Here is a 10,451-nt window from a genome sequence, read left to right on the forward strand (position 1 = left end):
CAGCAGTGAGGCTGATGGGAGGCTGGAAGTTGAGATGGAATTCAATGCCAGTGAGGTCAGTCGACAAGACAAGCAGCAGCATGGCAGGTAGCAAGGAAAGGCTGTTGGATTAAATTGTATTTATTTCAATGCAAGAGACCTGTCAGGTAAAGTGGATGAACTCAGGGCCAAAGGTCCTGTTTCTGTGTTCTGTGACTCTGTGCGAGATGTTGCAGTTTGGGAAGTCAAACCAGGGTAAGACTTTCACAGTAAACGTCAGAGCCCTGGGGAGTGTTCATATTCTGCCTGGGTAGCCTACAACCTGGCAGCATTAACACTGAATTCTCCAACTTGCAGTAACTGCTCCCCCTCTGTCCCTTTTCTCTCTCCTCCTGATCTACCTGCTCCCCATCACCATGTCTCTTTCCCCTCTTCCACTCTCTCCATCTGTTCATCACCCACACACTGGTTCCCCTCCCTCACTGCTCCCCTCTGCCCTCCCCACCTCCCTCTTTATTCCATGCTCCACCTTCTTTTCCTCTCAGATTCCATCATCTTCAGTCATTTGTCACTTCCACCCATCACCTCCCAGTTTCTGGCACTTTTACCACTCTTCCCTCCCCCATTTACACACCAACTGAGATGGTTACACATCACCCCCTTGCCCACAGGCTTGTACCAAGCTCCATCCTGACTTACCCTGGGACTTCCTGATGGACCTCTTCTCCAGTGTTGGCAAACAAATGTACAGACAAGTACTCAACCCCACTCTCCAAATCTGCCCCAGGACCTTTAGTCATCTGAAGATGTCTTTATCCCTGTTCCTCGTGAGTCCTGAGTCTTCACCCATCCTCTCCTTCACTTCCGTCCATCTCCCGGGTGACCCTGAACTCCTCTAAATCACTGAGAAGCTGCTTACATAAGGTGGTCATCATCCTGTTCCTCCAGTTCTGTTGACAGGCAGACTTGCTTCAAGTTTCTGAGATGCTGGTGTCCAAACATTGATTCATCATTCCCTCACTGACAAGGCCAGCATTTCTTGCTCTGCTCCACTGAATGAATCACCAGGTCCATCAGTGGGCAGTGAAGAGTTTGGTGTGGGATTGAAGGATGAGGGTAACCAGGGTAGGAAGGTGGGTGTCCTTCACAAGAGGACATCAGTGAACCAGTAGATTTCATGTGATTTTCACAGTTTCATTATCACTTCTACTGACAAGAAGAACTTTTATCCTGTTTTTACTTTGTAATCTAAATTTAGAATACCGCACTGTCACATCAGAGGCTTGGGAACAGAGTGATGTCAGTTCCTGGTGCTAGTACTGAGGGAGTGCTGCACTTTCACACGTGCCATCTATCTGAGATGGTACACAGAGGCCCTGAGGGCCTTTAACAATGGATGGACAGACCTTGTGTTAGTGCTTTGGAAGAACACGAGGCTGTGAAGGAAATATAATTGTTTCAGAACCCAATGCCTCTGGGTTATTAATTCACTCACACAAGCACAACAATACCACACCTGTCTTTCACTGAAGAACTTGCTTGGCACTAGTTTGCAGCAGGGGCAGAGGATGTCAACATTGGAGTGAATCCCAGCACCGTACCTTGAGTTCAGCCTGGGAAAGTGTGAAGTGATACACTTTGGAAGATCGAATTTGAAGGCAGAATACAAGTTTCATAGAATACAAGGTGGAGGGGTCTGCTTTTTGATCAATAACTTATGGTGCTCGGACACGACGGTCCTGGCAAGCTCCTGCTCACCCAGCCTGGAATATCTAATGGTTTAGTGTCGACCATTCTATCTGCCAAGAGAGTTCACTTCAGCTATCCTGATGGCAGTCTACATTCCACCACAGATGGACATGAAGCCTGCACTCAATGAGCGAAACTCCGTGGTCAACCACCTTGAAACAGGATACGCTGAGACCCTTTTCATCATCGCAGGGGAGTTCAATCAGGCCAACCTCAAGAGTGTGTTACCAAAATACTACCAACACATCTGCTCCACCAGGGGTGCCAACATCCTTGACCACTGCTATACAACCAAAGATGCCTTCCAAGCCACCCCTCGTCCTCACTTTGGGAAATCAGACCACCAGGCTGTGCTCCTTCTCCCTGCATACAAATAGAAACTGAAACAGGAGGATCCTGTACTGAGAGTCATGTAGTGCAGGTCTGAGGAAGCAGATGAGCTCCTACGTGACTGCTTTGAGACAGTGGACTGGTCCACATTCAAAGACCCAGCTGCCAGCCTTGATGATGATCTGGACATATTTAACCTCTCCCTGCTTCAATCTCAGGTTCCCACCTGTTTTAAGAAGACCACTATCACCCCGGTACCAAAGAAAAGTAAGGTAACATGCCAGTGGCTCTGACATCCACCATCGTGAAGTGCTTTGAGAGGTTGGTCATGGCACAAATCAACTCCAGCCTTGCAGACAACCTCGACCCACTGCAATTCGCCTATCGATCAAACAGGTCTACAGCAGATGCCATTTCCCTGGCCCTACACTCAGCTCTGGAGCATCTAGACAGTAAAGACACCTACGTTAGACTTTTGTTTATTGACTACAGCTCTGCCTTCAATACAATAATCCCAAGTAAGCTTGTCACCAACTCCGAGACCTAGGACTCAACACCTCCCTCTGTAATTGGATCCTTGACTTTCTAACAAACAGACCACAATCAGTGAGCATAGGCAGCAATACCTCCAGCACAATTATTCTCAACACAGGTGCCCCACAAGGCTGCGTCCTCAGCCCTCTACTCTCCCTATACATTCATGACTGTGGGGCCAGATTCTGCTCTAAATCCATCTACAAGTTTGCAGATGATACCACCGTTGTAGGCCGTATCTCAAACAGCAATGAGGTGGAGTACAGGAAGGAGATAGAAAGCTTAGTGGAATGGTGTCATGACAACAACCTTTCCCTCAATGTCAACAAAATAAAAGAGCTGGTCATTGACTTCAGGAAAGGGGGTGGTGTACATGCACCTGTCTACATCAATGGTGCTGAGGTCGAGAGGGTTGACAGCTTCAAGTTCCTGGGAGTGAACATCAACAACAGCCTGTCCTGGTCAAATCACATAGATGCTATGGCCAACAAAGCTCACCAGCACATCTACTTCCTCAGGAGGCTAAAGAAATTTGGTTTGTCCCATTTGACTCTCACCAACTTTTACAGATGCACCATAGAAAGCATCCTATCTGGATGTATCACGGCTTGGTACGGCAACTGCTCTGCCCAGGACCGCAAGAAACTGCAGAGAGTTATGGACATAGCCCTCACCTCTGTGGACTCTGTCTTTACCTCTCGTTGTCTTGGTGAAGCAGCCAGCATAATCAAAGACCCCACTCACCCAGGAGATTCTCTCTTCTCTCCTCTTCCATCAGGCAGAAGATACAGGAGCCTGAGGGCACATACCACCAGGCTCAAGGACAGCTTCTACCCCACTGTGATAAGACTATTGAACGGTTCCCTTATACAATGAGATGGACTCTGACCTCACGATCTACCTTGTTATGACCTTGCACCTTACTACACTGCACTCTCTGTAACTGTGACACTTTACTCTGTACTGTTATTCTTTTTACCTGTACTACCTCAATGTACTCTGTACTAACTCAATGTAACTGCACTGTGGAATGAATTGACCTGTACCATCGGTATGCAAGACAAGTTTTTCACTGTACCTCAGTACAAGTGACAATAATAAACCAATACCAATAATAAACCACAGTTTCCCCTCCCTCATTGTTGCCAGGACTTGAGGGCCTGAGTTGCAGGGAGAGGTTGGCCAGGCTAGGTCTCTATTCCTTGGGAAGTAGAAGAATGAGGGGCAACCTTATAGAAATGTTTAAAATTATGCAAGGCAAAGATAAGGTGGACAGTAACAGTCTTTTCCCCAGGGCAACAATGGCTAACATGATGGGACATAATTTTAAGGTGATTGGAGGAAGGTATAAGGGGGACGTCAGGGGTAAGTTTCTTTTTTAAACACAGAGTGGTGGGTGCATGGAACGCACTGCCTGCAGAGGTTGTGGGGGCAGATACATCAGGGACATTCAAGAGACTCTTAGATAGCCACATGAATGATAGAGAAATGGGGGGGGGGGGGCGTGGGGTGGCTATGTGGGAGGGAAGGGTTAGATAGATCTCAGGGCAGGATAAAATATCGGCACAATGTTGTGGGCTGAAGAGCCTGTACTGTTTTATGTAGGGGAATCCAAAACTAGAGGGCAGAGCGAGAGGTAAAGAGTTAAAAAAGGGTCCCGAGGGGCAACTTTTTCATGCAGAGGGTGGTGAGTATATGGAACGAGCTGCCAGAGGAAGTGGTTGAGGCAGGTACAACAGCATCATTTAAGAAGCACTTGGACAGGTACGTGGAGGTGCAGGGCTTAGAGGTATATTGGCCGAACACAGGAAATTGGGACTAGCTGGGTGGGCACCGTGGTCAGCATGGACTGCTTGGGCCAAACGGCCTGCATCCGCGCTATATGAAACAAAATTTAGCACTTTACAGCAACGGGGCACAGATGGTCATTAAAGAAACAATTGCACTGACTGGGCATCAGGCATTTCAACAGTGCTTTCAAACAACAGCATCGACTCCTGTGGGCTGCGTACTACAACAACAACCTCCAATAAGGGGGCATTACAACAACTGCAAACACTTCACAGGACGTCAAAAGAGTAATCTGTCAAAAACTAGGAATGAAGGGACAAAATGATTATCCACATTGGCACAATCCTACAACTTCTCACATTAATGGGATGATACAACATCTGGCATCAAACCAGCATCCCAACAGTACCTGCCATCGGAAGGGCATTGAAATAATCATTGCTAAGTTGGTTTATTATAGCTACACATACTGAGTTACAGTGAAAAACTTTGATTTGCATGCCATCCATGCAGATCATTTCATTTGTAACGAGAATATTTTAAAATTCATTCCTTGTTCTTTCCTGATTCAACAGCTAGAGGTATTCACAAATAAAGGAGGCATGTTACATGTGTTAAAGGTTATAAAAATCTACTTTATCAGAATTATGTAACATCCACTCATTATCCACTTCAGTAAAATACAGAGGGAAAGAATCAGTCAATGAATTGATCTACTACAGATGCAAGAGGGAACCCCAGGTGTCCAACAGCCTCTTCTATGTCTTTCTGTCTCCCTCTCTGCTCTCTCACAGCACTTGGTCGCGACTCCAGCCTAAACCAAGATTCTGATTTGCACAGAGAAGTAGCCCCATTTGTATACCCTCTCTTATCCCGCTACTTCTTTGTTTAAAGGTCAGCACAACATGGTGGGCCGAAAGGCCTGTATTGTTCTATGGTTCTATTTTCATTAATTGTCTCCACCCCACTCCCCCCCTAAGATTCCACTCCTCACATACACTGATATTTGCATCATCATTAGCCACAGAGGAGCTGCCTGTAGACTGGAGGGTAGCAAATGTTGGGCCTTTATTTAAGAAGTGCTGTAAAGAAAAACTTGGGAAGTATAGATCAGTAAATGGTAGGTAAGTTGCTGGTGAGGATTCTGAGGGATCAGAATTGGCTCACCCAAAGATACCTTTATTAGTCACATGTACATCAGAACACACAGTGAAATACATATTTTTGCGTCATGTTCTGGGGGCAGCCCACAAGTGTCACCACGCTTCTGGCAACAACATAGCATGCCACAGAAGAGAGAGTGGTGATAGATGGAGCGTATTCTGCCTGGAGGTTGGTGACCAGTGGTGTTCCGCAGGGACCTGTTCTGGGACCCCTGCTCTTTTTGATTTTTATAAATGATTTGGAGGAGAATGTGGAAGGGTGGGTTAATAAGTTTGTTGATGACACAAAGGTTGGTGGTGTTGTGGATAGTGAAGGTTGCTGTAAGTTACAACAGGACATTGATAGGATGCAAACCTGGGCTGAGAAGTGGCAGATGGAGTTCAACCCAGAAAAGTGTGAAGTGATTCACATTGGAAGATCGAATTTGAAGGCGGAATACAAGGTTAATGGTAGGACTCTTCAGTGTGGAGGAACAGAGGCATCTTAGGATCCACGTCCATAGATCCCTCAAGGTTGCCACGGAGGTCAACAGGGCTGTTAAGGTGGCATATGGTGTGTTGGCCTTCATTAGTCAGGGTATTGAGTTCAAGAGCCACGAGGTAATATTGCAACTCTATAGAACTCTGGTTAGACCACACTTGGAGTAGTGTGTCCAGTTCTGGTTGCCTCATTGTAGGAAGGATTTGGAAGCTTTAGAGAGGGTGCAGAGGAGATTTACCAGGATGCTGCCTGGATTGGAGAGCATGTCTTTTGAGGATAGGTTGAGCGACCTGGGGCTTTTCTCTTTGGAGAGGAGGATGAGAGGTGACTTTACAGAGGTGTACAAGATGAGAGGCATAGATCAAGTGGACAGTCAGAGACTTTTCCTCAGGGTGAAAATGGCTAACATGAGGGGGCATAATTTTAAGGTGATTGGAGGAAGGTATAAGAGGGACATCAGCAGCAATTTCTTTTTCTTCTTACACACAGAGTGGTGGGTGCATGGAATGCACTGCCGGCAGAGGTTGTGGCGGTTGATACATGAGACACATGAATGATAGAAAAATTGAGGGCTATGCAGGAGGGAATTGTTAGATAGATATTAGAGCAGGATAAAACATCAGCACAACATCATGGGCCAAAGGGCCTGTACTGTGCTGTAGCATTCCATGTTCTATGCAAGACATACATGCATATGCAAAGACCGGGATTGATTAGGGGTAGTCCATATGGCTTTGTGCATGGAAGTGTCTTTATGAATGTAATTGAATTTTTTGATGATGACCGAGAAGGTCGATGAGGGCAGGGCAGTAGACATGGTCTGTATGGACTTCAGTAAGGCCTTTGATAAGGTTCCACAATGTAATCTATTCAGGAAGGTTAGATTGGATGGAATCTAGGGACAGCTGGCTAATTGGATACAGAATTGGCTTGACTGTAGAAAGCAGAGAGTGACAGTGGAAGGTTGTTTCTCAGACTGGAGGCCCGTGACAAGTAATGTTCCTCAGGGGTCAGTGCTGGGCCCTTTGTTGTTTGCCATCTATATCAACAATTGCAATAAGAAAGTACAAGGTATGGGTATTAAGTTCGCTGATGACACTGTGCACTACACCACTAAAATAAGTGATATATTGCAGTGAAGGTGATTATCAAAAATTACAGGTGGATCTTGATTAGCTGAGTAAGTGCAGCGAGGAATAGTAAATGGAGTTTAATTCAGATAAGTGAGAGGTGTTGCATTTTGGAAAGTCAAATCAAGGTCAGACTTTCAAGTGGATGGCACTGTTACACTGACACCCAGTGGCTGTCGGTTGCTATTACAGCAGCCAGTTTGACTGAAGCCTCAATAGTTGGAGGATCCTCTGACCCCCAGTGGTTGCAGGTTATTATTACAAGGTAACAAATTCTTTGTTCAATTGGCTCAAAGACAATTCTAAATGGACAAGGAAATTGCTGGCCTTGGTGGCAATGCCAACAACTGGTGCAGGATAAAACCTTTAAAGTCACGAAGATCCTTGTAGTAACCCACAGCAACTGGCTGTCCATATAATTCTTCTGAATACTGGAGTTTCCTGCTGCAGTGGAGCCGATCCGCACAACAGGGAAATTCCGTAACCCACATCACCTTCACAACAGAACCAATGTCCACACTAACCTCATCCAGTGAGCTACTGTACACAGACAATGCTTCTGTATACGCAGGTTCAGAGGCCAAGCTCCAACTCAGCATTACTGAAATGTATGAATGATCTTGCAACAACCATTCCCAAAACATTGGTCCTCTCCCAACTTGCCCTGCTGCACAATTACAGCACTTAGCAATGGAGGTCCATGATGAAACTCTGGAAAACATGGACCTCTTCCCAAACCTCAGGAGCCTCCACAGAGAATTGATGATGAAACTCCAAATCAGTGTTTGAAGATCTGGACCTTCCAACCCAGCTCAAAGCTCATGGTCGACCAGTCAGCAGTGATCTGCCCCTCCTGTACATTCCTGAGACACTGATACAGCAGGCATCTTATTGGAGAGGTACCACCAATGCCATCCCTGAAAAATCCTTCAAATTCACAGACAGGGTAAGTGAACCAACAGCATCCTCTCCCCAGGCCAACAACCAAATTTCATGATCGCACTGAGATTCTAATTACACTCAGAGGGCTGCAATAATCGACCACATTATTTACTTTCCTGATACCAGACTTGCAGTCACTCTCAGCTCCTTCACTGCAAGTGGTTTGAAAGTGGACAGAAAGCAATTCAAGAACGTTCTCAAAGCCTTTTAAAAATGTGTAACAGTTCCTCAACATGGGAATCTCTGTTTCTTGGTCACTCAATGGAGAAGGAGCATTTGGGAGGGCACTAAGACAGCTTTTCTCAGAAACACAAAGAAGCCCATTGTAAATGGTCTAGTGCACCAGCTCTCAAACTAACAACCTGCTGTTCCATAAAGCAGCTCATGCCCCACCTATTGCAGAGTGAGGGCTCCCACAGCATTCTCCCTCAATTCACTTGGAAATTATCACAGATCAGCCTCCAGAGACACCAAGAGGTAAAATGGCAGGGGAGGAAGCCGCTAAGATGGAGCTAAAGGCTGGGGGTTGGTTAAGAAATCAAGAAGAGGTTGAATAGCAGGGGGTCCGATGCAGAGAAGGGTGAAATGTTTGGAAGTACAGTGGTATAATGAGGTTAAATGGTCAGGGCTCAGTCAATGAGAGAGGCTTAGAATGGTGTGGGAGGGAAATAGTGAAAGGTGCTGAAATGTTGGGGGTGGGAGGGAATAAGATAATGAGATGGGTTGAGTGAACAAGACTGGTTTGTCGATCAGTTCCTGGACCGTAATCCAGAGGCAAATGTTTAATCCATCCAAGGCAGCTGGGAATTCAAATTCAGTAATTTAAATAATCCTGGAATGAAGTGCTTGTCTGAGAAATATAAGCATCAAGTTTTGCGAAGAAAGACTGATCTGTATGTGACCCCACATCTACAGCAATACAGCTTCTCTGCTTACTGCACCTCTGAAACAGCCTTGAGCAGAGCAGGTTGCTGGGTCAAGGGGGTGGGCAATCTTTGCCAACTTCATCAGTGACACCCATGCCTCATCAATCATCTTTGTATGGAGACACATGTGGCTGCAGATGCCAGAATCTGGAGCTGCTGGAGGAACTCAACAGGTCAAGCAGCATCTGAGGAGAGAAATGGACAGTCAATGTTTCAGGTTGAGACCCTTCATCTGGACTGAAATAATGGGGAGATAGCTGGTATAAAGAGGAGAGAGGGGGTGGTGCATGAGCTGGAAAATGGTGGGTGGATCCAGGTGAGGAGAGGTTGATTGGCAGATGGAAGGGTGGAAATAGCAACAGAGGCTGAGAGGTGATGGATGGAGACAATGAAGGGCTGTAGATAATAGAAAGGATGGTGGAGCATGGAACCAAATAAAGGAGGTGGAGTGGGCAGATGGGAACAGTTGGGTGGGGGGGGGGGGGGACCCAGTGGGAGCAGCGCGTGGGTGCTGGGCAGATGGAGTAGGTGGGAAAGAGGGGAAGAAACTTGATGATAGGGGGCTGGTTGGGGTGGGGTGTGAGGTGTGGTGTTTAAAAGAAGAATGTGTGAGGGGACTTGGGTAGATCAGGAGGGCCAGAGTGGGAGAAGCTGACTTGAAATTGGAGAATTCAGCATTCGTATCATTGGGTTGCAGACTACCCAGGTGGAATATGAGGCACTGTTCCTCCAGTTTGTGTTTGGCCTCACGCTGGCAGTGAACGAGGCCAAGGACAGATGGGTTGGAGTGGGAATTGGGGAAGGGAATTAAAATGGCTTGCAAGTGGGAGCTCCAGATGGCCACGGCAGATGAAGTGCAGGTGTTTGTTAAACCAGTCACTGAGACAGCATTTGGTCTCACTGATGTTGAGGATGCCACAAATGAGAGCACCAAATGCAATAGACAACACCGGAGGCGATGCGTGTAAATCTCTGCCTCATCTGGAAAGGCCATTTATGTCTTTGGATGGTGGCGAGGGAGGAGATTGAAGGACAGATGTTATGCCATCTCCAATTGCAGAGAAAAATGCCTGGGAGGGGGAGGTACAAGCAAACCAGGGAATCGTGGAGAAAGTGGTCCCTCCGGAAAGCAGACAGGGGTGGGGAGGGGAAGATGTGGCTGGTGGTGGGATCCTGTTGTAACTGTTCAAAATGTCAAAGAATGAATTGCTGGATGTGGAGGCAAGTGGGGTGAAATGGAAAGGACCAAGGGAACACTCTCCCTGCTCTGTCTGAGGAGAGCTGGAATGAAAGCAGAAGTGTGAGAAATGGAGGAGATGTGGGTAAGGGCTCCACCAACCAGTGTGGGAATGGGGAGGAAGCCCTTTTTCCCCTCAAAAAGGAGGACATCTGAGGTGTCCTGCAGTGGAAGGCTGCATCTCGAGAA

Source organism: Pristis pectinata, chromosome 12, assembly GCF_009764475.1.
Source record: "Pristis pectinata isolate sPriPec2 chromosome 12, sPriPec2.1.pri, whole genome shotgun sequence".
Classification (NCBI taxonomy): domain Eukaryota; kingdom Metazoa; phylum Chordata; class Chondrichthyes; order Rhinopristiformes; family Pristidae; genus Pristis; species Pristis pectinata.